Source organism: Crinia signifera, chromosome 5 (genome assembly GCF_055691185.1).
Source record: "Crinia signifera chromosome 5, ASM5569118v1, whole genome shotgun sequence".
NCBI lineage: Eukaryota > Metazoa > Chordata > Amphibia > Anura > Myobatrachidae > Crinia > Crinia signifera.
Genome location: NC_139221.1, coordinates 104,316,305 through 104,343,960, shown reverse-complemented (window position 1 = coordinate 104,343,960; position 27,656 = coordinate 104,316,305). Strand labels below are relative to the sequence as shown.

The 27,656-nt window shown below is 41.4% G+C and overlaps 1 long non-coding RNA gene across 1 annotated transcript in view; it reads left to right on the top strand.

Moving 5' to 3' along the window:
- Positions 1–26,601, top strand: part of LOC146079516 (uncharacterized) — a 44,104-nt gene extending 17,503 nt beyond the window's left edge. Inside the window, exons 2-4 of the long non-coding RNA XR_014474582.1 lie at positions 20,193–20,372; positions 24,750–24,823; positions 25,776–26,601. This is a non-coding gene — a long non-coding RNA (uncharacterized LOC146079516). The remainder of the gene's footprint in view (positions 1–20,192; positions 20,373–24,749; positions 24,824–25,775) is intronic.
- Positions 26,602–27,656: the final 1,055 nt, after the last annotated feature.

Here is a 27,656-nt window from a genome sequence, read left to right as displayed (position 1 = left end):
TTACTAATTCCCCAGACAATCTCGAGGTAGTAAGTTATTATTGACCAAAATATCAACCGCAGTTCATAAACCCAATCCTCTATCAATGGATATCTCCTGATGTCCCAATGGGAATATTGTCTTAATGTTTCCCAGGGTTTTCTTCTTATTTTCAATAGAGTAGAGAGAGACTACATATAATGAAAAAACTACATTCCTTTGAAATGTAATAACCATATATTCTTCTCACCCCTTCTCCACACATTAAATATGCTTTATGGCACTGCTTTACCCTAATAACCGCTGGGTTTAATTTGAGATTATGCAAATGGTACCCCTTTCTAGGTATTTCTTATGGTTATGAGAAACTATCAGACTCTTCTAGTGTTCCTGCTTGACTTCCTTCCACCTGGATTTTATTATTGTTACTGAACTTTAGCTTGATTACATGAAGCAGTGGGAATTTGTTTGTTTTGTGTGTTTGATTTATTTACATTGTAGTGCCTTTCATTGGATAATATGGGTGTGGCATCAGGAAGTGTGTAAATCAGTTTTTAAAAAGAATTGTCAAAGTTTGGGCTGTGGGGTTGGGTGTCATTACATAAATTTAACACACACACACACACACACACACACAAACAAACATACCTGTTGGTTCTATACCTCACTCACACACACTCACACATACCCAGCCCTGACCTAGCCATCTCTCTATCACATATACCTGTATAACCCAGCCCTGCACCATCCACCTTACCACTCACAAAAATGTCCCCAGAAGCAGATAGAGGATCTAGGCATACAGAGGAGCAGGGGCACGCAGGGCCGGTGCCACCACTAGGCAGCTCTAGGCATTTGCCTAGGGTGCCAGCCACTGGTGGGCGGCAGTTTGCCCCACCACCCCCTGCCCCCCGGATGGAGGAGAGCGGAGGTGCAGAGACTGGAGCTGGCAGGAGCTTGCAGGGGGGGTCCGTGCGGCGTGGGGGTACCTGCGGCGCTGTGTATTAAGCTGGCGGGGTCCCTGTAGTGATTAGGAAATAACTATGTATATTGCTGGATTCTGTGTGACCTCCTCTCCCCTATGGTTTTGTTTCCCTACTTCTGTTTTCTGTACCCCATTTCTATGATAATTTTCAATAAAAAAAAAAGAATATTTATGGATTAAAGGTTATCTCATGATAAAAAAAGATTAAGAAGTCTTCCAGCAGAAACTAAAATCTAGGGTCTTGTCTATAAAAAAATACTTTACTGTGTATTGAAGTGGGAAAAGAACAGTTGAGTTGAGTTCCCTTGGAAAGGCCGGAATTGTGTTCCAAAATACGTGGCGACAAATCAACATTTTATTAATAATTTGGCTTGAGTTCCCATCAATGCCTGCAAAACAGATTGACTTTCACATGTGGGGAAACCACTGGCTTATTAGCACACATATGAGAGGATTGAACATTACTTGAGGTTTGCAGTGTAAACAAGGGAAAAGTGGTGGAGAGATTAAATCATTAGGACTGTGGCAAACACTGGATTTAGAGGCGATGAATGAGACATTTTTCTACACATACCAAAGTACCCGAACTGCATTTATAGCACATTCACAGTAAATTTAAATGACCTGGTTATTTTTTTAGTTATGGACATAGTTATGGACATAAGACACAAGCGATCTATATGCAATTATGATCGAAAAAAATGTGTAATTACTCTTTGTTACAGAAATATAAATATTCTTTAAGTGGATTTTTTCCCAATAAAACCATACAGAGCAATACAAGCCTAATGAAACAAAATCTGTTGCAAATAAAAGTTAGTATAGTGTAGCTGACCAGCACATGCTCATTCATTCACCCAAAGAACAGCTGACTGGGAAATCACATAAACCAGCTCACATTTCTTTGTACACGGGCACAGGAAACCTAATTAAGAGATGGGATGCCTGACACATTATGGTAGGGAAATCAGGACTACATGCAAGGCTTTGGAAAGCGATGTATAATCTATAGATATTTGGGAGCCAAGGCTTTGTTTAACATGTTTCAGAAGGAACATTTTGGGACATGTTTAGATTCCTGAAATGAATACCTTTTAATATGTTGAACCCATTGCTATATTACAGTATGTATGTTTATTGATCAGAGAGTTGGCAGCTTTGAGAAATACTTGGTCAGAGATGGCCTGCAATGTTACGATGGGAATTGTTCACATGACTTTCACATTAAAACCTTGGATGCTCTCTTTGGTGCCCAGCTACTTTTATTTTTGTTAGGTGCTTTCCATAATAGTACACAGTGTGAGCAACTACCTCCATGGCGGCATTATTCCTTGTGTCAGGGAAATACAGCATGACTCTATGATTCCTTTTTTACTCCTTAGAACAGAAAGAGTCTGTCACTGTGATGCTTAGATCTGTAAGTGGATCTGGGTTTGAGTCTGGATTTTTTAACTGGTGTTTGAAACCTGCTGGCTTGATGTTATTCCTGTGCATGGGATACAGTGAGGACAGTACTATTTTTTCTGGAGAAATAGGTCCAGGCACGGCTGTCATCAGAAATTGTGGGGCCCAGGACTTAGAAAATAGGCAGCCCCCCTATACAATTGTGCGCAGGCTGAAGCAGCAAGCCTGTCTATAACTAACAGTTTCTCACCCTGGCTCATACCAGGTTTTTATATTTTGAAGGTGATACACTATTATTTATAGGCAGGCTTGCTGCTTCAGCCTGCACACACACACAAGCCAGCCAGCCCTGAACCCCCCCCCCCCCCACTGCGAGTATTTACCAGCATGCACAGAAGCCAGCTCCCCAATGATATGCAGCCCCCTGCTGTTGAGAGGGGCTGGCAGCCGGGCTCAGCTGCTTGTGAAGAGGGTGTTGGCTGCTGTGTAGGGATAGAGATGCCCAGACCCTACTCTCTGTCGGAGTGCCCGGGCCCGGGACAGTTGTTCCCATAGCACCCCCTGATGGCGCCCTGGGTCCAGCAACTTCAGGTCTCGGTATGGATCAATTAAATAAAACTAGATAGAGATAGAGAGAGGGAGAGAGAGAGGGAGAGAGATAGAGAGAGAGAGAGAGATGTATATATTATATGTTAAGTGCCTTGAGTCCTATTGGAGAAAGAGCGCTATGTAAATAAAATTATTATTATTATTATATTGTATTTAGAAACAAAGTCACTCACAGGGGACTTTAAAATAAATCTTATTTATAGAAAGTACATTTTGGCCCAGACCAGGTTCAGGAACCCAGTTCCTAATGAAGTCATATTTAATTAGAGGTTCAGGAAATGAGTTCCTGCTGGTTCCTGCTGAAAAATAGCAGTGAAGATACTGGCTAGTACCTGGGAGTTGGTGAAAACCCAGGGCAGAGGTGTAGAACCTAAGGCCCCCCATACATTAGCCCGACTTGTCCTAGGGACAAGTCGGACCCGATTTCCCCGGCAGCTCCCCGGGAGGTTTCCATCATGATAAGGCACTTGATGTGCCAAGTTGTGCATATGATAAATCGCCATGCGATTTATCATATAAAACTCCCGGGGAGCTGCAGGGGGAGAGCGGGGTGAGGGACACTGGGGAGCAACAGGGGGGGAGCCGGGCATTGTAGCTGTCAAATAGGCAGCGGGCGGTGGGGGGGCGCTGGAGAGCCGGGCTGGGGACACAGGCAGCAGCGGGCGGGGGTGGACGCCGGTGAACGGAGCTGGCCGGGCGCAGCATGACCGGGGACGGGGAGAACGCTGCAAGAAAAAAAAAAAAAAACATTACAAATGAATTGGAAGCCAGTGATTGGCTGAGAGCTCTCTCAGCCAATCACTGGCTTCCAATTCATTTGTAATGGTTTTTTTTTTCTTGCAGCGTTCTCCCCGTCCCCGGTCATGCTGCGCCCGGCCAGCTCTGTTCACCGGCGTCCACCCCCGCCCGCTGCTGCCTGTGTCCCCAGCCCGGCTCTCCAGCATCGCCCTCCCCAGCGTCTGTCACCGCTGACGCTGCCCGCTCTCCCCCTGCCTGGCTCTGGCGTCCCCCGCCCGGAGGCTGCACATAAGATTTAGGAAATCTTATGTGCAGCCGGTCCGACTGCCCGACTCCGATCCGATGCGCACGGGACCGCGCATCGGATCGGGGGGGCTGTCAAACCATGCGATTTGGGCCGATTTCATGGCCCGATTCATCCGAATCGGGTGAAATCGTGCCCAAATCGTATAGTGTATGGGGGCCTTAACATGCCAGAAGTTTTCACCAGTGACTCCTGCAACAGAGTTTTGGGTACTTGTGTAGTTTCACGGCGCCACTGCGCGCACAGTCTGTGTTTGAAACTTCGCAGCTTGCCAGACTCCGTGTTTAACTGTGCGCGTGCCGCTCTAGATGTTCTCAGCGCAGCGCGTGCCTGCTTTACATATGTAATCTACATTATCAGCATAGTGCTGGCAGCAGCAGCGCGCGCTGCCCAGCGCTGACAGGTCATTGTGATACTTGTAGTTCCACAGTGAAATAGACAGTCCTGCACACCGCTGACAACGGGGGCATGTAAACTGGACACCCCGGCACACCGCTAACGTACGGGGCTTCTAAACTAGACACCCCGGCACACGCTAAAATTTAGACGCTTTAGCGTCTAAATCCAGACTCCCTGCAAACCGCTAAGAAGGGATCTAGGGGTACATAGGGGTGCACTGTGCAAAACACTCTTAAACCTGTTCACAATGACACCAGTCGAGGTAACAGCTGTCAACCTTGTTAATTCCACTATCCACGCCACCTCGAAGTGTGGCAAGCACAGCGAGCCCCGCGAGGGGACGTGGTACACGTCCGACCGACCTCTTCATACCCCCACTATCCACTTCGGCGTGGAGTTGATTTTATAAAGGGGGGGGGGGGCTCGCTGTGAAGTGGGGGGCGTATACCTGTGAAGTAATCCGCGTCCGCTCGCCACGCTTCGGGCTCGGTGGCTCGCTGCGCTCGCCACACTTTATAAAATCAACTCCACGCCAACGTGGATAGTGGGGGTATGGAAAGGTCGGTCGGACACGTACCGCGTCCCCGCGCGGGGCTCGCTGCGCTCGCCGCGCTTCGGGTTGGTGTGGATAGTGGAATCAACAAGGCCGACAGCTGTTACGTCGACTAGTGTCATTGTGAACAGTTTTAAGAGTGTTTTGCACAGTGCACCCCTATGTACCCCTATATCCAACTAAATTCAGACACTTTAGCGTCTAAATTTAGATGCCCCCTTCTTAGCGGTTTGCAGGGTGTCTGGATTTAGACGCTTTAGCGTCTAACTTTAGGTGCACCCTTCTTAGTGGTTTGCAGGGAGTGTACATTTAGACGCTAAAGTGTCTAAATTTTAGCGTCTACATTTGGGACACCCCCTTTGATAGCGGTGTGCCGGATTGTCTAGTTTAGAAGCCCCGTTCGTTAGCGTTGTGCCGGGGTGTCTACTATGGAACTACAAGTACCACAATGACCTGTCAGCACTGGGCAGCGCGCGCTGCTGCTGCCAGCGCTACGCTGATAATGTAGATTACATATGTAAAGCAGGCACACGCTGCGCTGAGAACATCTAGAGCGGCACGCGCACAGTTAAACACAGAGTCTGGCAAGCTGCCAAGTTTCAAACACAGACTGTGCACGCGGTGGCGCCATGAAACTACACAAGTACCGAGTTTTGACTTAGATGAGTTTTGAATGGCTGTCCCACTTTCTTTTACACATTGACATGAACAGGTCCAAACCTGGCAGTATTGAGATAACAGAAGCTATCTAGTTGTGTTAGACTAAGGGTTCAGGTCACTGTAGGCTAATACACTCTGAGCATCCCTCTCCCCACAAATGTCCAGAGAGGTTTGCATGACATGCCACTATAGTATGCATAACCATCATACAAGAAGCATACTACCATTTTCGACTATATTAATATCCTCCATGCAATACAAAGATAATTCTAGTACCAATTTACCATACAGAGTTCATACCACGCATTAAGAATTTCGAAATGCATCATAATACAGTTAAAATCATAGAGACTTCCATACAATAGAGTATAGAGTAAGCATTCTAATGTCCTTCAAATAGTACAGAAAATATCATAAAGGGTGACAGACAATACAGGGGCAAGTATTCAATGCCGGTGCGAGCGGCCAGCGAGGGGGTTAAACTGCGAGGATCACAGAAAACCAGTGATCCTCGCAGTTTAACCCCCGCGTCGGCCGCTCGCACTATGCAACGTTCCGGGGGAATCCTCGCAGTCACAGAACTGCGAGAGCCGAGGCTAGTGCAGCAAACTCGCTGTAATTAGCCTCGATTCTCGCAGTTTTTGGAGGCACATTCGCAAATTCCCCCTCTCTCAAAAAACGGTGCGAGGGGGAATTTGCGAATGAGAGGGGTCAGTTGAATACTGACAGGGTGAGCGGTGACTGCGAGCAAAAAGTCCTGCTCGCAGTCACCGCTCGCCCACGGCATTGAATATATGCCAGGGTGTAGAGAGCAGACTGGGGGCTGATTCATGGAGATTATCGTTTTACTGGAATTCTCAGCAAAATGAAGAAGGTGGCCACCATTTATGAGTCATTGTCAATAGTGTATTTATTACCAATCCAAACTTGCAGCACCCTATGGATGAACAGACATCATATATTTTTTGAGTAATAATATTGAATTACAATAATACACCACAGAGTACAGAGAAACCAAGGGTAACATGTATTATTGAAGTTACTTATATTTCAAAACTGATTTAAGAAAAACAAACAATTCTTATTTATTTAATGTATACATGTAACTACAAAAGTAAATGAAGCATTCAGGAGCAGACCATATTGTACCAAGAGAACACTTCATAATGAATAGCTGCATTATACATAAAGAAATGCATACTAAAGTATCACTGTTATGAGATGCTGCTGTGGCTTATTGCTGCAGTGGATCCAGGCTGTTGCCATTTGACCAGGATGCAGCATTGTGTCAGCCACACTGGCTTATCGTCCTGATGGTTGCTAGGCAATGGGACTCAAACGGCTGCGGTGATTCCTTGTCCTGCCTGTTACTAAACAACCAGGATGTATTATGTGTGCGCACGCAGCCTTACAGCTGCAATCTGGTCATTACGAGGATGGTTTCCCAGTAAGCCTCTGATTGGATCCTATTTGTGTTATAGGGCAGTAAGCCCTATAGGTGCCCATACACGATGCGATAGGCACTGTGCATTTTGTACTAGATCGCATCACATAAGTTTTGCAATTGAATGCAATCTATTACAAAAAGTATGTGCAGCACATACTTTTTGTGCTGTATGATGTGATGTGCGTGGGAGCATGCATCGCATTGCATTTGTTAAATTGTACCTTGTATGGGCACCTTTAGTTCCTACTTCTAGCTTCTAGCTTTTTATTGGAAGCCTTGGCAGTAGGTCACTGTTGCTGTTATAATTCCTGACTTGCCTAGCCATATTCCAGAAGAACACTAAGAGAGGGACAATAGAGTAATCCTTGTAGGTAGAGAATGGAAGCAGTTGATTTTTGCATTTTAACAAATGAAGTGATTACATTTTGGAACCTTGTTTTTAGATGCTTCTAGTATTTGCTGAGTGTTCAGTGCTTTTACTATTGATGTGGATCTCACCTGAGGTTTACTGTTTACCATTACTATATCACATTGGAAAACTGTGCAAACACAACATAACTCTTATTTGCACATCAACTATGGTTTCTTGTTACATACATCATAACTCTGTTCTAATCACAAGAATTGAGACTATTGCCATTACTATGAACACTTATCATAATCAGTAGTAGCCTTGGTTTTATTTCCTAGTACTGTATTCAAGTTCTGTTTCAGATTTGTGTACTCACCCCTCAGCTGCATTTCACCTGTGATTAAGTATACTGCTGCACTCCTGGATTCAAACTACTCTTTGAGAAAGGTCCATATATACAATCTAGATATTACTATGCTAAGATATCACAGTCATACTCCTGTCAACTGTCTCCTTGACAGTCTGTGTGTGCCTGTAGTTCTACTCCAAGCAATAATCGTGTGGTTTCCAGCTAGTCCTTACTGCTAAGTTTAAGTCCTGGCAGAATCCTAAGTACCAGTTTATGTGTAAAACACTAAGGGAACAATGTGCAGCTGTTGTAAGCAGAATAGCCTCTTGCTGGCCTCAGGGAGCGGAATTCCCTAACATTCACTAAAACAATACTAAATTTGTGTTTAAATTTAAGCAAAAATATACAACCAATTGATGATGAGGAGCTTATTTGTATAACATAATACAGAAATGATTACTGTTTATTGTGGAGTTTATTTTGGTATACAATCGCCCTATCTCATTTTGCAATGCTTGCTTGGTCTTTTGTCCAGGCTTTGCTGCAACACATATTACACTAGTCTGTTGATGTAACAATGTAAATTTGGTAAAAAGATTTTCATTATTTATGCAGTCTGTGCTTTATTATAGACCTTGGGTGTGAGCAGGGAACATTTCACTACATACAAGCAGCTTAAAAGGTCAGATGTTATTGCCAGAGCAATAACTGTAAAGAATATAAAGACAACAAATTAGGTTTCATGTGATTTGCTCTGACTCAAAATCCATGTTTTGAAGTTAATTATTAAAAAGAAAAAGGGCTTCTAATTATAATTGAGAAATCACATTCTTGATTCTTATGAATTCATGAGCAACCTCCTTCATTCATTTTTGAAGGACATTTTTGTTTTTCAAGAACATGTGACACATTAAACTAGTTTATGCAGTTTGTTATATTAATTAATTCTAAAATGTTAGTTTAATTTGATACTTTTTTTTTGTGATGGTCTGTTCATGTTAATTCAGTGTATGATAGCTGCTGAAGGTTATTAGAGCATGGTATTTTTTTTAAGTTTACCCCTTGTCTACTTACATGCAGCCATTTTGTGCTATTAAATATTACAATAATTAGTCTGCTAGAAATACGTAACATCACTGATAAATTAGGTAATTTAAGTTACTACCTCAGTTATATCTTATTTTCATGATGAGGTGGCATTCTTATGGCTGCCATCCTTTCTTTGCACATTTGTTGTCTGTTTAGAGCAGTTGATTCTCTTCTTCAGATCTTTGTTAATATCTGATTCCAAGTTAAAAGGAAACTGGAAAAGGTCTCAATATTGTATAAAGTTTATGCAGATGCAGGATACATTTAGCTTCACAACAAGACCTGGCTTTCTAATAGCAACTTCTGCTTTTAGGTTTCAAACATGAGGTTCTCTCATCACTTTGTAAGGTCTTGTCTCGAGAACAAAGTCTTTTAGGTTGAAACTTCCATAATCTCTACATGTTCCTAATTTCTTACATGACTTCATCATCATATAACCAATTATTTTTTTACTACCAACATTTCACATCTCCACCTACTATTCCATACCGGAACAATATGAATGAAAGCTAAACCAGTTTCCTGATTCCCACGTGATTCCTCAATGACTGGAAGAGCTTTGGCAGTGAGAACCTCATTTGGGTCAGGTTCCTCTAACTTACATGCTCAGTGTCTCATCAAGTTATTTCATAGCAAATTTCAGAACATAACTTTTCTGCATACACTCTTAGGAGGGAAATAATGGTACATGCTGGTCTGGCAATTTGCCATGCATATGCTAGATCTGGTGACCCTCTTTACCCTCTTTGTTTTTGCTCTATGTAGTGTGCGCATGTTGCTCTATGTAGTGTGCGCATGTAGTGTGCGCATGGTGTAGCTAGCTGGAGGCTGTGGCCAACTGACTGCTGACATCACCATAGCTCTAATTTCAAACCTTATTTTCTTACATTGTTTGCTGCCAGAGTATTATCTATTCCTGTATTATAGGTTCTTCAGCAGCTTCTTTGATTGTTATGGTATCTTTTGACTTATTTCTGACTTCATGTCATCTTCTTATTTGGCAGTCTGCTCCTGTGACTTCTGGTTCTTGACTTGATGAAGATTTCTTTATTAGCTCTGTACATTATTCCTGACTACTCGGCCTTTTGTGTCTTTAAACTTGTGTCAGCATGAGATGCTAAGGGGCCAGTTCATGGCTTTGTATACTGTGTGTCTTCTTTAGGAAATTCAAACCTACTTTTTTGGGTTCATCATGATCTCCAAGTGTGCATTAGGATCCACATCTCTGTCCAGCCAGCATTTATATTATGTGGCAACAGTAAATCCATAAAGTTACACAAATCATGACATACAGCAAAATGACATATTAAAATTGTATTTTGTATTTATAAATATTTTAAATCAATGGAGACAAAATGAACTCCCTCTTTACCATCCAGCTTAGATAGAAATGTGCCCAAAATAATATAGATTCCTTTAGCTATAGCCTGGAATTAACCTTCTATGATCTCAAAGCATTTATGCAGAAATTGTACACATCTGCAAAATGCTTTATAAACTCTCAGATCTAAGATATCCTAAAGATCTTCTTTGGAGGATAATGCATAGCTAGTTGGCTTCTTGCAACTTAATTACAATATGTTAATCCCAATTGAAAATGCTAAAAGCATCACTTAAGCAGAAATACGAGGTTGGATCAAAAAGTCAGTGTCCTGACATAATAGTAGATGCCGCCCCATATTGATTTTCTGTAGGTATATAATAGAGGTCTTAGTAGAACACTACAGCATAATTCTTTTTTTATTTTTGAAAATATTGAACAATAAATGGGAAAAAATTGATTAAAGTTAAATATAAGCAAATGAAAAAGATGACACTTATTGAATTCACATGGACTTGTAAAACACATTTAGTGTGGTCTATTCCATTACTGTATATAGTGCAGTAAAAAAGTGGTCCCATCAATTCAATTGGGGAACGCAGTCATGTGAAGATGGTGCTTGTAATGGAAGCGTGTGTAAGTGAGCACATAGGAAAATGTCAACATAATCTACAACATTATCCTGGTTAATCATCAGCGGTCCAGTTGACATTTAGAAGACGGTACTGACATCTCATCTACCTGAATTTAAGCTATATTGACAGAAAAATTGGGTATCAACAGGTGACAGCAAGATGGGATCCAAGAATGTTGCTTGATCAAAAGTGAATGATGTTTACATGTTGTGTCATTTGGCCACCTATCGTTAAAATCTGACTGGGTTTTTGTAACAATTGTTGTCAATGAAAGAATCATGGACTCACTATTTTGATCCAGAGTAGAAAAAAAAAGTATGTAGCTGTGGCGTGTGTGTGTATATATATATATATATATTTAACGGGTGCAGACTCTTAGTCCAGGAGGGCCCACACAGCAGCCATTTTTTACACTTACCCCACTGATTATCTGAAGATCTGTGCATGTGCATTAGAGTCGGAGCCCACCAGAGCTTAGACTCTATAGCACTGCACTGAGTGGATTCCTGCAGAAAGGAGGGGGCCCAGATGGAGGAAGGCGCCTCCTTCTCTTAAAATGCAGCTGGAAAGCAGTAGAAACACCCAACCTCACCTCTGCCAAATAAATTTGGGGTTCAACCATTGATTTAGGATGTGAATGGAATTGTTTTCATTGACTATTTGGATTGTGGAGCCACTATAACTGTTGACTACTGCACACAACTGATTTAAAAAATTTGCATGGCAATCAAGGACAAGAGGTGAGGGAAACTATAAGTTGTGGTCCTGTTCTACAAAGGCAATGTGCCAGCTCACAAGAGTGCTGTTGCAATGGCTGCCTTTGATTCTGCAGGATTCTAATTGGTTGACTATCACTAATATGCACTGGACCTGGCCCTTAGTGCCTTCCTCCTCTTTCCAAAGCTCAAGAAACACATTTGTGGGAAGAATAGATTTCAGTTTGAACACACCTCACCCAAATCTAACTCTCTCTGCACATGTTACATTTGCACCTGCAGTGGAACATGGTTTTGCCCATTAGAGAAAAGATGCAAAGGCTTTGGGGGTGTCTCTATACAAATCCTGACACCTTTAACATTAGCATATTTTCACACATCCTCTTAGTCAAAATTGTATCTACTGTGGCATTATACAACTATAAATCATGTGTCCTACTAGAGAAAAACATTATAAAACAAAATATTATTAGCTTCTTGAAGGATCAATATTTCTGCTTTTCAGAGATACTGGTTGATCCAAGAAGAAACTATGGACCATAGATATGGGTGCACTATACTGCCAAGGTGGAGTCTGGGTTTTTAAGGAAGAATTTCTTTTGCAACATTTGTTTTATTCCACTTCTGTTTTATAGCAATTCTTTACAGTTCACTCAAGGCATTAACATCAAATGAAAACTTTCAGACACTGAGAATGGATAGTCTTTTTATACTGCTGGGATAAAGAGATTATGTCATAAAGTCTAAGGTCACAGGGAGCTGACTTTTATCTATCCACTACCACCTTAAATGCACATTAACTTCTTTATTAGAACCTGCAATCCACAAAACACATTATTGTAATATTTTTGTTCAACATTTTTAGCTCCTGTCAAAATGACAATGCCTAATAATATATTAATAGATGTAATCTCTTTGTGAGGTTAAGGATTTATTAACTCATTCAATGTTAGTAGATAAACCTGGAAAGAATCCAGTCACAGATTACTCTTTCTCTAAAAGGATTACTGGAAAATACAGGTCAAACCTTGAGAAATCAACACTCTTTAAAAGTAAGATAGAATAAGAGTCATTTGAAATGACAGTGCCTTACTGCAAATCCTTTTATGATAGAGAGCCACGAAGTCCAAGGCAATGCATTAAACCAAAAAATACGTAGTCATGTAAACTGATGTTTCTTATTCCCTCTAAAGACCATGTGAATTGACATACTGTATGTGGCAAAGGTACAGTACATGTTCAAATTGTATATCACCTGAAATACAATGATCCATCATCTTATGTGTAACTCAGAATACAAAAAACGATTTTTTTTTTGTTGGGCAGACATGCCACAAAAATGATCTGCCAGATTTGAATTATGTCAGCAGATCGGTCAAATAATTGTATAAGTGTATGCAGGTGACTGATCCAAAAATATTGTTCAAATGGGCATGTTCAAATTGTTTGGAATGGTATGACCTGCTGCCATGGACTGACAGACCAGTCAGGCCAGATGTACTAACAGTGGCGGAGTATACACGGGGTGACAGGGGCGGTCACCCTGGGGCCCCCACACCGGTCCCCCCTCCCCTGGTACCTTGCCAGCACAGAGTGGTGGGGAGGCAGCGGGGTCCTAGCGGCGGATAAGAAGTCAGCTGTGGGGTCCCTGCGGTGGATGAGAAATCAGCGGTGGGGTCCCAACTAGTACCCATTTGCCACAGGGACCCCACAGCTGACTGCCCATCTGCAATAGGGACCCCGCTGCCTCTGTTTATGGGGGGCCAACGGGGGGGAAGGAGGGTTTGGCTGTGTTGGTGTGGCATAATATGTGTCATTACTGTGGCCAATATTTGTAGGGGACACTACTATTGTGGGCATTATATGTAAGGTGCACTACTACAGTGGTCATTATGTGTATAAAGGGCACTACTAAGGTTGGCATTTTGTATAGAAGGCACAATTCATTTAAATTGTAGTATTATTGTGAGTTCACACCCCTCTTTTTGCAGTGCACACTGAATGCTTGCTGTCCATTTATAAACCATGGGAGGACGTAAGGTTATAGTTTGCAGGAGGGAGGTGAACACCTTAGCACTTTTATGAATATACCATCTATTTGGTCATACATGTACATGCTGTTGCAGTTCATATGACTCTGTATCACCAATATTTGCACATTTTCTAAGCATGTACAATATGATTTCACGCAACATGTACTCCTCAAAATAGAGTTCAATTAACTCTTCATCAGCCCCACTGTATTGTTGGATGTCTGTGACCAAAAAAATAACAGTTTTACTTTCTGCATAACTGGAAAATACCTTCCATTTAAGCTGCGGCCCCTACCTATTCTGAGCAGGGAGACTGACGCTGCCAAGCTGTCTGATCCACTAGAGGAGGAGAGCCCCTGCTGCCACTGCAAACGAGATCCTGTCATCTGCACAATGAAGCTAACATGCAACGGGACCAGCGCACAAGTGGCAGCTTAACTGCACATTAGCAAACCCCCAGGTTCTATGGACTGCACGGACTTTTGTACATAGAAGCCAGCTTGAGCTAATGATAAGGCATGAAGAGGCTTCCTATAGGAAGCCAACTCTCTGCTTATCGCAATCTGGATTGACAGTCACGAAAGGAGGAAACACCTCCCAATGAAACTGCCTGTAGAGTCTGTCACTGACAGGTAGGTCTTCCAGTAGGATGTCATTCACCATCACAATGCAGTCAGGGCAGTCATAGGTAAATCTACCACTGTTCCATGTTATTATTTACTGTGGTCAGTAGACTGGATAGAAATAGAGTCTGGTTCTTTATTTGCAGCAGGTAGACAGCATTCAAGGTAACAGCTTGGACAAAAATATAACAGGAAGTATGTTGGTTATTATCAGCTAGTGATTTACAATACACCATAGGACAACTTGGACTGGATCTCACTAGCTCTGCTGCTGCTCTAAAGACTGCATTGTCAAAATCACTTAGAAGGTTTCCCTGAATCACCCCATGTGTACACAGCGGGTGATAGCAATGCTTGGCACCACAGCAACGCTATCTCCTGGCTGAATAGATGCTGCAGACATTAATTATTTGACTAGGCTCTGTAGTGTCTATTCTGCTGTACAAGAGGGCTGCTGCTGGAGATGGCTGACAGCTTATCCCTGGCCGGGACATAGAGATTTTGACTAAGCAAAATTGCTTAGTTCCAATAGACCAGCTGCAGCTCCTTTAGGGCCTTATTCTGGTTGGAGCGGCCGGGCCGTACGCGTACGTCCCGGGATTTTTTATGATCTGCGCATGCGTACATTCGCTAATGCGCAGGCGCGACCACTCACCAACGCTTACGGACGGGTCTCTACGTGCGAAAAAACCTGTACGCGAGTGTACGGGTATTGGGGGCGGCATAGGGGCGTGTTGAGGGGAGCGGCCGAAATAATGAGGGAAAATGGGCGTAAATATGGGCGTACACGGGGGTGTGCACCAAAAATGAGCGGTGCTACTACCGCACGATCGACTAAAGCACCGTTCATTTCGGACACAAAACAGGCGGCCGCCAACCGCCATCTCAAACCACCCCTACAGATACCGCATGCCAGCGTGCGCCTGGGTTAGCTAATTTACGCGGATTACTACTCAAACACATACACCTGAATGTAATAAGCAATGCTGCAGTCTATTAAGTCAAAACCATGAATTCACTACCTGCAAGCCACACACAGCACTCAAACACATTGGAAGGTTATCTTTCTATACTTCTCAACATTTAAAGGTTTGTTTAATTTAAGGTAAGAATCTTTGTAAGACCTGCTTATATATGCTAAGGTAGGTATTTGTTAAACAGTTCGACACATTCACTACGTGCTTTCATAGACTTTACACAGTAGCACACTCAATCTACACAAGTCGACATGTGTCAACGTGTTCACTGTAATACAAACATAGGTTTTGTATTTATTATACAATAACATAAACCACATCTAACACCTACAAAGGATGTTTCAGCAATGTTTTAAGCCCATGGCCACTATTTTGCACATTAATTAATTCAATCAATTAATTAATTTTCATAATTATAGTTGAAAGGCAAGATTTGCAGGTCCATATATATGAAGGGTATGTCAGCGTACACGGACGTACGCTCACTCTCACGAGCGGTGACATAAGCTGACTTTTCTATTGAAAACAATAGGGACCCGTCCGTGCAAGCTGGCGTACGCTCAGATAGCCGCAAGAAGTCGGTGGGAAGACGGCCGAGAGACGTCCGTAAACGGTGGTGTACGCTCAATTGTACGCCAGTTGTCGGAGTGTAAGGGCTGGCCCGTCCGTGTACGTTGGCGTACGCTCATTTGTACGCCACTCCCCTTCTACGTTGTTTATGCCCGTACGTATGCGGCTGAGTTGTGGGTGGACTTAACCCCAACGGCCGCGTACGGCTAGCGTACGTTAATAGTGAACGTACGCACGTTTGGCCGCACCGATCAGAATAACCTCCTTAGTCCTTTACTGGATCTTCCACATTTACCTCATGTGGAAGTATGCTGCCCCTGCACATCTGTAATATGTCTTCTTTTTGTTTTGATTAAGAGCTGCACCCAGAAAGCTTTTCCTGCTCAACCTTTGAAATCCACTGTTCGAATTTTCTTTGCTTCCTATGATCTTTGTCTACTTACAAATGCTATCCAAAGCCAACTTCTGGATTACTTTCATATTGTATTGTTAGAAGATTATTTCAGTTCAATAAGATTGACAGGAGAGCTCTAAGAGGAGATAAAGGGCTATAAGAAAAAAGATGAGCGACAACAGCACCTCTAATTGTGAGCACAGCAAAAAAGAGTCATCATGGAGACCAGATAAACTCATATAAGACAACAAGACTATTGCATACCTTCAAATTTACATACAACAAATGAAAAGAAAATAGGTATGGGTCATTGGGTCGACCACAGAAGGTCAACATGGCTTAGGTCGACACATTAAATAATTTGACCTGGCTAAGGTCGATATGGTTGGAAGGTCAACACAAGCGTTAGGTTGACAGTCCAAAAGGTTGAGGTTTTCACGTTTTTTGACCCGAATGTCGATATAGTCGACATGGACACCGTCAAAGTGTACTGCGTCCCCTCGCATGGCTCACTGTGCTTGCCATGTTTTGGGCACGGTGCCTCACTATGCTCGGCACACTATTCTATTCTGCCTCCCCTAGTGGGGACCTAATATGGGTCAACCTAATGAGTATATACCCCAGATACAGGATTAGAGTCCTTAAGATTATAGTACTGATCTTTTTTTTTTTTTTAAGAAACAAACATTAGGAAACTATAAACTTAAAATAATCTTATTTTTATTATTATTAATTTTAGAAGCGACTTATGAATATCATTTATGGTTAATTTTTTTTTTTTGGGGGGGGGGGGGGGGTTGAACTGCTGTCAACACACTATTGTTAAATGAAGTCTTCACTATAACCACCATCTGGTATCTCCCTTAGTAGCTTTTGTTGAGCCATTTATGCTTAAACCGCACCTATTACCTAGACATAATGGAAAAAACCTATATTGGGCCAAATGTAATGCAATGAGAGTCTAGCGGTCATGCGTGATTCGGGACTTGTGTAATTTGGCGGCGCCCATCGCATACCATAACGCATACGATGGTATGCGATGCGACGCGATATCGTTCGATAGTGTACGATGGCATACAATTTTCAAATTGTATGCCATTGTACATGGTATACAATGCCATACGATGCGATGGGATTTAACATTGTATAAGCACCCTAATGGGTGCTTATACAACGTTAAGCACCCTAATGGGTGCTTACAATGTTAAATGCACCCCCACGCCACCCCCCCACTATAAACGTGAACCCGATGCGTGGCGAGCGCAGCGAGCCCGCGAGGGGCGGCGGTACGCGTCCTACGACCTTTTCATACCCCCACTATCCACGTCGGCGTGGAGTTGAGAATAGAAGCCCGAAGCGTGGCGAGTGCAGCGGATACCTGTGAAGCCCGCAAAGGGACACATTTACTATTCTATTCTCAACTCCATGCCGACGTGGATAGTGGGGGTATGAAAAGGTCTTAGGACGCGTACCACCGCTGCGCTCGCCATGTTTCGGGTTCATGTTTATAGTGGGGGGAGGGGGGGGGGGCGTGGGGGTGCATTTAACATTGTAAGCACCCATTAGGGTGCTCAAAAGCACCCTTTAGGGTGCTTATACGATTTTTCATCATATAGGGGGTCAAAATCGCGTTGCATCGCATCGCATCACATCGCATGCCATCGGCTACATGGCATGCGATACGTTCATCGTGCGATGTACATCGGGGGCGCCGCTATAATACACAAGTACCCGTGATTCTGCCCGAACTCAGAGGTTTTTTAAAGTGGCAATAATTTACAAGGCATGGTTTTGTCTTGTAAATGTCTGTTCCTTTAAAAAAAAAACTCAAAGTTTTTCCAGTATCCCGCGAGGCTCTGTTACTCACACTGTAATACATCTGGCCCCTAATGTGCTAAATCAAGAACCTTTTACTTTAGTAGATGATAGATTATAAGCTTCATTTAATTTTACACCACATTTTTATAGGCATCTTGAATTACTGCTTAATGCTGTGTAAGGGTTCTGATCCTTGCTCTACCTTTCTCTCTAGGATGCCTGTATATCCAGGGTGGTATTAATGGTGAGATTTAGGGGATGAGCACCCATGTGCCCTCCTCTCTTAGGAGTCCTCGAGCCAGTATTGCTCAGACATGGCCCTGTTTCATTGAAAGTAGTTCCTGGGACAGACTGTGCTCTAAACATCCATCCTAGCAAAGTCCCCAGAGAGCAGCTTGGTTTGTCCACCTGTTTCCTGGTTCTCAGTATCTGACCCGGCTGATGGCCTACCGGGTGGGCAATGCAGTGTTTTTGGGAAGAGGAGGTTGCAGGCCACTTCTTCAAGGGATGGGGGAAGTGAGATGGCACTGGGGAGGGGCAGAGATGTGCTCTCTGAGGTATATATTGTACAGTAAATGTATACACTGTGCTCTCCCACCTTTACAATTATCTATATACATAAATGGCTAAATACTCCTCACCTCTGAAGTGACGTACCGCCAGTGACTAGTAGTGGCCACTTAATGGACCAAATTACATCTTAACCGAAAGTGAGAGCAAAATGAAGTTGCTGGATAGACTCTTGCACTAAGCCAGATTCTTCAGCATCATAGTAAGGAGGGAGCCTTCCTGGAGTTTGCAAACCAGCCCCGTCTTCTGTTAATCTGCCCCTTAAATAGGGGGTACCTAAAATGCCATGGGCATACCCATGAAAACACTGGGCGTACCCATGGTAATGGGCCAGTGATGCGGGTGCGGGCAGCTGATGTCAGCAGATGTCAGCTGCCCATTGGCTTCCCACACAGGGCGCTCGCTATCTCAGATCTGCGAGTGCTTTAGAAATCATTTGTTGTTTGTCGACCATCAAATGATTTCTATCCCGCACCCAAGGCTGTGAATGAATGATTATGCAAATCATCCATTCGTGAGAGGGGGGGGGGCAGAGTTTAGTCCACACACAATGCTGATAAATTCTCAGCATTGCGCGAGGACCAGAATAAGGTCCTATGTGTAAGGGGAACTACTATTGTAGGCATTATGTGTAAGGGGCACTACTACTGGGGCATTATGTGTGTAAGTGGCGCTAATACTGTGAACATTATGGAATTCATTTACTAACAGTCATGTTTATTTGAGATTGCATTTTCATTTGAAAAATGTATCTTGGTGATTTACTAAACATAAAACATGGCAGAGGTTTCGCAAATCTGAATGAAAATCACGGTAGAATACACATGTACGTATCAATATGCAATTAGCCAAACTTTCCACAGGCACCACTATAACACAGAAATCTACCAATACTCGTTGCTGCAAATACTTCTGTGAATTAGGCTAAAAATGCACTTTGTTGTGTAGAAGCATGGACAGATCAGTACGATCTATGCAGTGCTTCTGTGTGCCCAAGAGCCCAGCCCTAGACTTTTGGGTTCTTAGACCTGTCTGAACTGGTCTGGTTCTAAAAAAACAGGGTATTAATTGTGTAGAAACCCTCTTTATTTAAATATCCAGTACTAGGCTCTTGTAACTGTGGTCTTAGTTGCAAAAGTATGGGGGAAAAAGGACATATTCTTTAAACCAGCAACGGGCTCCATTAGTCAGCAAGGTGGTACCACAGCTGGGGGGCACATTTCTATTGGTTTCTGTAGCCATATCATGAACCCTTCAACTAGTCAGCCCTGATTGGGGTCCCTGGGGAAGTGGGGATATCCCAAACAAAGGGGTCCCATGGGCCAGGGCTAAAACCCAGTGTTATGGGCAGGAACAATTTCAGTAAACATTATAGATAAAAAAATAAAACCACTTAATAAAAAAATAAAGTAATCTATTATAGCCAACATGAGTTGCCAATGACAGAATTGCAGTTGTATTAGTAATGCCACATTTAGGGCTGGTGCTAGGGTGTTCGGTGCCCCCTGGAAACTCTCCATTTGTGCCTTTCCATAATTGCTTGCCTGGTTTTGCCTTGTAAATGATAGCCCCTTTAAAAAAAAATCCTAGTTCAGCTGGTTTCCTACATGGCCGCCAAACTCGGACGCTATTAATTCTTGCTCTATTTCCGATCTCCCCTCCCTTAGTGAAGTTGGTAAGATACGATGTGATGACACGATTTGCGATGAATGATGCCTTCTCCACTGCTGTGTAATTCGGCCAATTAAGACCAGGTTTATGATGACATGCACCCCGTAAACATGCCTCACACACGGCACCCTGGACCTTTGACCTTCTGAGATCTCCCAGAGGGGAACAGAAAAAAGGTAGGTAGGTTTGATATAATTATACAATTTACATTGAATTAAAATGTTAATAATGACATGCCTTTTCCAGCACTGGGAACATGATGATTTAATGTAAATTTGCCTTTGTACACTATATAGGCCTAGACAATCCTGTTGTACTAAGTAAGATAAAGTGCTAGTTGTTTGCTTCCTGGCATTCTCTCAGCCCTTATTAACAACCATTGGGCATTAGCTTTCCATTACAAAGTTCATCACCACAATTGACAGAAAACAAACTGCATATAAAACTGAACAGAATGGTTAAGCAATTTCCCTGTAATGCTCTAAATCGCGCGTTTAAATGTTTAACGCCTAGCACTAAGTACACTTTTAAATTATTGTACTTGTGAATTGTAAGAGTACTACTGTATCACTGACCTAATCTTCCTCTTTTGTAAATGGTAAATTAGATAGGCGTAGGAATTTAGAGGTTTCCGCAAGCCAGTGTATATTTAAAAAAGGTCCAATTTTACTTAGTTTAAGTGCCTCTTCAGACATTATCCTCGGTAATATCACATGTATTAAAACGTGCTGCTTGCATTTACTGGGTGCTAATTAATAGTCTACATCTGTTACAGGTTTTCTGTCCATACTCAGGGCTGTCACTGAGGCATTCATAAATCCCTCTTTAATAAGCCATGCTTCTACTAACATTCATGTTTATGGCCTGTATGGTGCACACAGTACAAATATGATTATAATGACAGCATAGTTGTCAGAAAAGACAAATGTGCACTATTAACAAGATAAAAAATGACGTTATAGAAATGATCAGTTGTTTTCATCCATAATGCTAATTAGTTACCCACAGAGCACATGTATAATGAACACAGAACATGTTTGTAAAGTATAGTATCTTATAAAATAAATGTTAAGTGCAACATGTTAGTATATTTGATTAATTGCAGAGTTTGGTGTGAATAAACTTTGCTGAATTGAAACCATATTTGCCAAGAACAGCGCAGGTAAAAAAGAGAAGTGTAATAAAAATATTGTAAAACATCAACATCAGTATGAATGGTGTAATGCTTAACATTATTGCCTTACAGCAGCACTGAGGTTATGAATTTGATTCTCACCATGGGGGTGATTCTAGTTTAATCAGTCCCCAGTGCGTTCGCATGGGGGACCGATTTTTGACTACTGCACATGTGCATAGTTATTTATGCACATGTGCAGCCGCTGTTTGCGAGTGGGCACAGCATTTGCACAGAGAAGTCCAGGCGTGGGGCGGCGGGCTGGTGGATTCACCCATGGGAATGCCCAGTGGAAGGCAGTGGAAGGCCGTGCCAGCGGCATCTGGTGGAATCGCAAGGCTGCAAATTTTGCAGCCTTGCAAGTCAGACAGAATAAGGGCCCATGGCCGTAACTGTGTGCAGTTATTATATTCTCCCTGTATTTGTGTGAGCTTCCTTCACGTACTCCAGTTTCATCTCATGCTTCAAAATAGACTGGTTGGATAATTCATTCCTGACAAAATTAAACTATAGTGAATGAGTGTGTGCATGTACATGTGCTTAGATAGGCCAAGTAGCTCAATACAATCTGCTGTCAAATTGTATTTTTTCAAATGTTTTGTGTGAAACATGCAGTTAACTTAAAAAGTATATACTTAACTCTTTTCGTGGTACAAAATACTGTAGCTGTATTTTTTGTCTAGACTCAGGAAATTTGGGCCGCCAAAACCAACTTGTTTGATAGTAACTCTTGATATTACAAGTCTCAATATTAGCCATGATGAGGGGCTACTATCCATCAAGAAGATTGACACAACTAGCCCACAATATTCAGGTTGCACTGATTGATGTCATCCTCCATAAAAAAATATATTTTTGTTTGAAAACACCTTTTATCATTAATTGGTGGACACAGGAATTGGGTCTAATATGGCACCTTCCTATGCTAACACTTACATGCAAGACTATGATACTACACATATTTTGAACAACTGGATATGTAAAAAATTATCTAATTCTATACACAATTTATCTATGATGCATCCTTTGATTGGTATGGTCCATCTTATTCATTATCGCATCTTTTGGATTGTGTCCAAATGATCTAGATAGCTGAGAAGATCCACATGTTTAATCAAGGATACAGCAACTTATATAAAATCACAGCTTAAGCACACCACCTGTAGCCAGACATTTTTATACAAATGGACATTTCATTAAAAAGACTGCCAGTTTATTCGGTGGATCACATAAATTCCTAAAAGAGAGATGGGTGATCAACACTAGATGTTGTTTCAGTGAGAAAGCTAATTTATTTACAAATTTAAAACAGTGCGTGCTTCTGATCTCAACGATTAATTAAATTTCAATGTATTTCTTTAAAGATAGAGAAGATAGAGATAGAGAAGAATACCTTTCTTTGTTGGCGCACAGAAATAAATAAGAAAATTGTGTCTGTGAGTTTATAATAAAATTCCAATATTTTATTTGAACTCATTAAAAACTGTCAAATATGTGAAATATTCCTGTGTTATGTACAAAATAAACAAACAATTGTATTATTAAAATATGGTGTACTTGTCTTTTTTATATTATTTTAAACCTTTGGAGTGATTCAGATAGTACACTAGTGCGTTTCAGGAAATCTATGCCTTGGCCTCCAATGTATTTTTCTTGAACCTTTAAACAAGAATGTTGATAAATAATATTTGCTTTTGGGTGCATAGTGTGCCATTAGAAACTGCAAATAAATAAATAAATAAATTACAGGTAGCATTTTTATTAGGAATTGTTTTAGATTTATTTATTATGGAGTTTTGGTATTTAGTGTAATACGTACAGTCCCATTATAAAGAATCTATTTCTTGCACCATTAAGCCATCATCCACCTTGACTAAGGATGTGATCAATTGCCTGGGCTTTAAACCCAGGACTTATGAATCAATGGGTGTGTGTGTGTGTGCATGTGGGAGGTGTCATGTGTAGCAAGGCTCAAGCCATAAGAATGGCATTTGAGGCAAGAGAGGACCCTGATGGAAGTGATCATTTCTTCAAAAATATAATATGCCATTACTATTAGTGCAGTGTATATATAGCTATATATAGATTAGAGATGGCTTGGAACTCTAGTATATTTAAAATGATGGACCCCGGTGCCCTCCGCAACTATACAAAGTGTTGATAGCCAAATAACCAAACCCTCTATCTATCTATCTATCTATCTATCTATCTATCTATCTATCTATCTATCTATCTATCTATCTATCTATCCTTTGTGAGGAGATCTAGCCATGGCTAGTTTTAATGTGCAGTACATAAATTAAAACCTAAAAAAGAATCCTAGCCAAACATAATAGACTACCTCTCTCGGGGTGGTAGAACCTAATGACCCTACCACAAAAACAGGTATATGCACGGTACTTACATTAAGTAAATCACTTAGTTTCATAACAGTCCTGCTGCTTATTTCGCCAGTAGTATTTTCAAAGTCATAACACAGGTTATATCATTCTCCCAAGTACAAGCACTAAGTAGCCTGCTCTAAGGCTGAAGGCCTAAAGACCTGAAATTGTGGATGGAGCCCTCCCTCTCTCACATCCACACTGCAAGGACCCATGATTCGGCTTTTACTGCCAATACTCTAATCACGTCTATATAGTAAATTAGACATACCTGGAGGTAAGAAATACATAGGGAAAATATATTGTATTTATAACTTTACCAGTACTTCTATCACATATCACCTGATTTGTTTTGACCTGTAGAGATGAACAACTGCATCCCACAAACATAATCTACACAAGACAAAACACCTGCATTGACCATTTGGCTTTCTGGCCTGTGCTCTACCGAAAACTTTACGTTTTGCAATGTCAAGAACCATCTGGTTATTTTCCCATTTCTTTCTTTCATCTAATACCTGATTTTTTCCCAGCAAGTAGTACCTGAGAGGTTTCTACTGCCAGTTTTATTGCTAATGTTTCTTTTTCGACCGTGGTATAATTTTTGTAGATATATTTAACTTTCTACTTAATAAATAAGAGGATGTTCTTCACCCTCTTTGTTCTGGAACAGGACTGCACCTGTCCCTTCATCTGATGCATCAGTTTGCACCACAAATTCTCTTTGAAAATCAATCATAATCAGAGCTGGTTGGGTATACAATGCTACCTTCAATAAATGAAAAGCATTTCTGCTTTAGAACTCCATTTGACCATAACTATCTGTTTGTTCTGTTACTGCAATGGTGGCAAATTGAGTATAAATCTTCTATAATAACCCATGATTCTTATGCTTTAACTGCTTCTTATTTAAGGGTATTGGTGAATTTTGTATTATTATAGGTTCAGGCTTTATCAAACCAATCCAAGATACTTTACTTCTCAATCGTGCCTTACAGATGGAGCCCAACACAACTTTTACTTTGGGTGAGACTGACAATCAGGACTAAAGTTGAATACATAATCTAAATAGGTAAAAGCTTACTGACTATTCATCATCCTTTCAAAGTATAAAGTTCATCCACCCAAGGCATTAGGTAGACATGAAGGGGGAAATTTACTAAAGGAAATTTGTAAAAAAATAGGTGTATTTGTATCCAGAAATACACTTATTTTTGACATTTACTATCCCGAAAATACAGCAATTCGTAGTCGTATTGATGTGCTATCAATACGAATACGAATTGCCATATTTTCGGGATAGTAAATGTCAAAAATAAGTGTATTTCTGGATACCAATATACAAATTTCCTTTAGTAAATTTCCCCCGAAACTTCAACACATTATTTGATGAAAATCATTGCAGAAGCTCAAACTTCTGTCCAGCTTTGGACTAGCACAATGGACATGACTACTCACTTTGTGACTCTTCAATTACATCCAAGTTCAATTTTTACATTTCTTTAGACACTGATTCCTGTTGGAATAAGACTCTATTTGTTGTGAGAAAATCTTTAGCCTTCTCCTGTTGAACAGCTGAGAGGGGTTTAGCTATTGTTACTTCGAGGACCAAAGTCACTGGATTTACGGGAGTGACATAGCTGCTCTTTTACAAGGGTCAGGGAAATTTTTGACCTAGTTTTACCCCAAAAATATATTTATATACACCAACGTTACCCCCTTAATTTGAAAGGAAGGAAATCATATAATTATAAAATACACTGTACCCTCAGAAATTGATGATATATTCTCTTAGTATGGTACACAACCTAGCAGTGATTGATGATGATGATGATGATGATGATTACCATGTATGGCTGTGTGGGGTACAAAATTTGTACCACATACAGCCATACATAATAATGATCATCAATGGCTGCCAGGCTGTGTGTGGTATAGCCATTGATAATGTCACGTCAACGTAACTATTAGTGTCAGTATTTCAAGATGATATGGTGATAATCTGTGCAATTTTTTTTTCCTAGACTAGAGATGGGTATACCTTAACAGGAGCCTATAACCAGCACAGACTTCTCGCTGCCGAGATGGCGCAGCAACTAGTCAACTCTACTGAAGCAGCCGGTGGACTTGGAGACTGGGGCATCACACAGGGAAGCGTGTAATACACAAGGTGGGCCTGATGCACTGCACTGTGTTGGGTCCTTGTACACTACAGTACTGAAACACACACAGCCGGGCATGCATATAGACTCTATATCCTGACCAAAGGATAGCAAAGTTCCAATTAAGTGCAAGCGCAGTGCAGCAACATTTAAATTTCCTGTGAACACAGAAGGATTATGTTTAGTGAACAAATACATGAATTTGGTTGTTAATATAGAATGAAAATCTTATTAATTTTATCTCAAAGATAATTTGTTTACAGATGGAGCATGCTCCACTCTTGCAGGGGCTGGCGATTCTATCGCCAACCGCCGCCAGGGGGTGCACGCGCACGAGCTGCTCGCGTGCCCCATGGCGACGGAGCTCCCTGCAGCCATCTGCCGCCTTCTCCGCCGTCATCGCCGCTCCCCACTGCCGCCACACTGGTGTTGGGATTGTGTCATAGTGGGCATGGTCATGACCAAACTTTCAACATTGTGTAACATGACATATGCCATTAGTAGCTAATTATTTGCTGCAGATACAAGAACAGAACAAACAACCTTTTATGTTCTGTTTATGCCTGAATGCGAATAAAACTGTATTAAGACATACGATTTGTTTAAAGGCGAAATTACTTTTATTTACTTATTAGCTTTTCAACAATTATTAACATTTTACTATAAAATAATTAGACCAAGACACCTTACCGTGGGTTGGTGGAACTAGTAATGAAGCATACCTTACTTCATGTAGTTTCACTCCATCATTTTGATTCTCAATTACATTTGGATACAAAAAAAACATGTTTGTTTTACGTTGCAAATATTGCAAAAATGTGTCAACATGAAGATACATTTATTTGCTTTAAATGTATCCCTATGCATCAGAATACTTAAAACACCATTCTTTATCATCGTCATCATTATTACTAAATGTGCCATAGGCAGACATGCTATGCCAGATTGTAATGGTCATGCTACATCGAGGTGGGGTATCCCTGATATATTGTGACATGATTCCATTATTGTTTAGGACAGGGATAATGCCAATGCACATTGATGTTTGTTGTGGTAATAAATAGTTAAATGGAGAAATTAGTAATTTTGGCAACACTACTAGTTTCAGCATGCACAGGCGGACATAATTTGCTTGAGAGTGCTGACGCTTGACCCCAATTGGAGTTTAACAGGATAAAAGTAGTTCATAAAGTTTATCTTAGGTGACCGTATGCATCATCTACACAGGACAAGCCCACCTACTCTGGAGTTAAGTGACCATTAAATATTGGGGATTGTTTATTTAAATAAAGTATTTCTCACAAGTTTTGTGTCATATGTAATAATACAGGTATCTGTTGGTTCTGAATACCAAGTCATAATGGAATAAGTAGCTCGATGGGCATCAACATGCTCTGACAGCCACGAGTACCATAGATATTTTGGTATTACAAGTGGCAGTATTCCTATGTAGTTAATGAGCCTGATGAAACCAGCATATACATTACTGATTTATTTTACTTAGTGTAACAAGAACACTGGAATAGTGTTTGAGGGCAGGTATGTTTGTCCCAGGTTCTTGTCTTACACATTTTAGAAACATGAAAACTTCCATGAGAAAACTCACAGAGGGCTAATCAGAGCTTGCAGCTGTGCAAGGGCCATATAGAGCTGCTAGACTGATCAGTGAGGGCAGACTACCTGGGGAGGCTGCACCATCCAGTAGTGACTGGAAAATTTGGTGTTTTGTTTAGAGACAGTTAG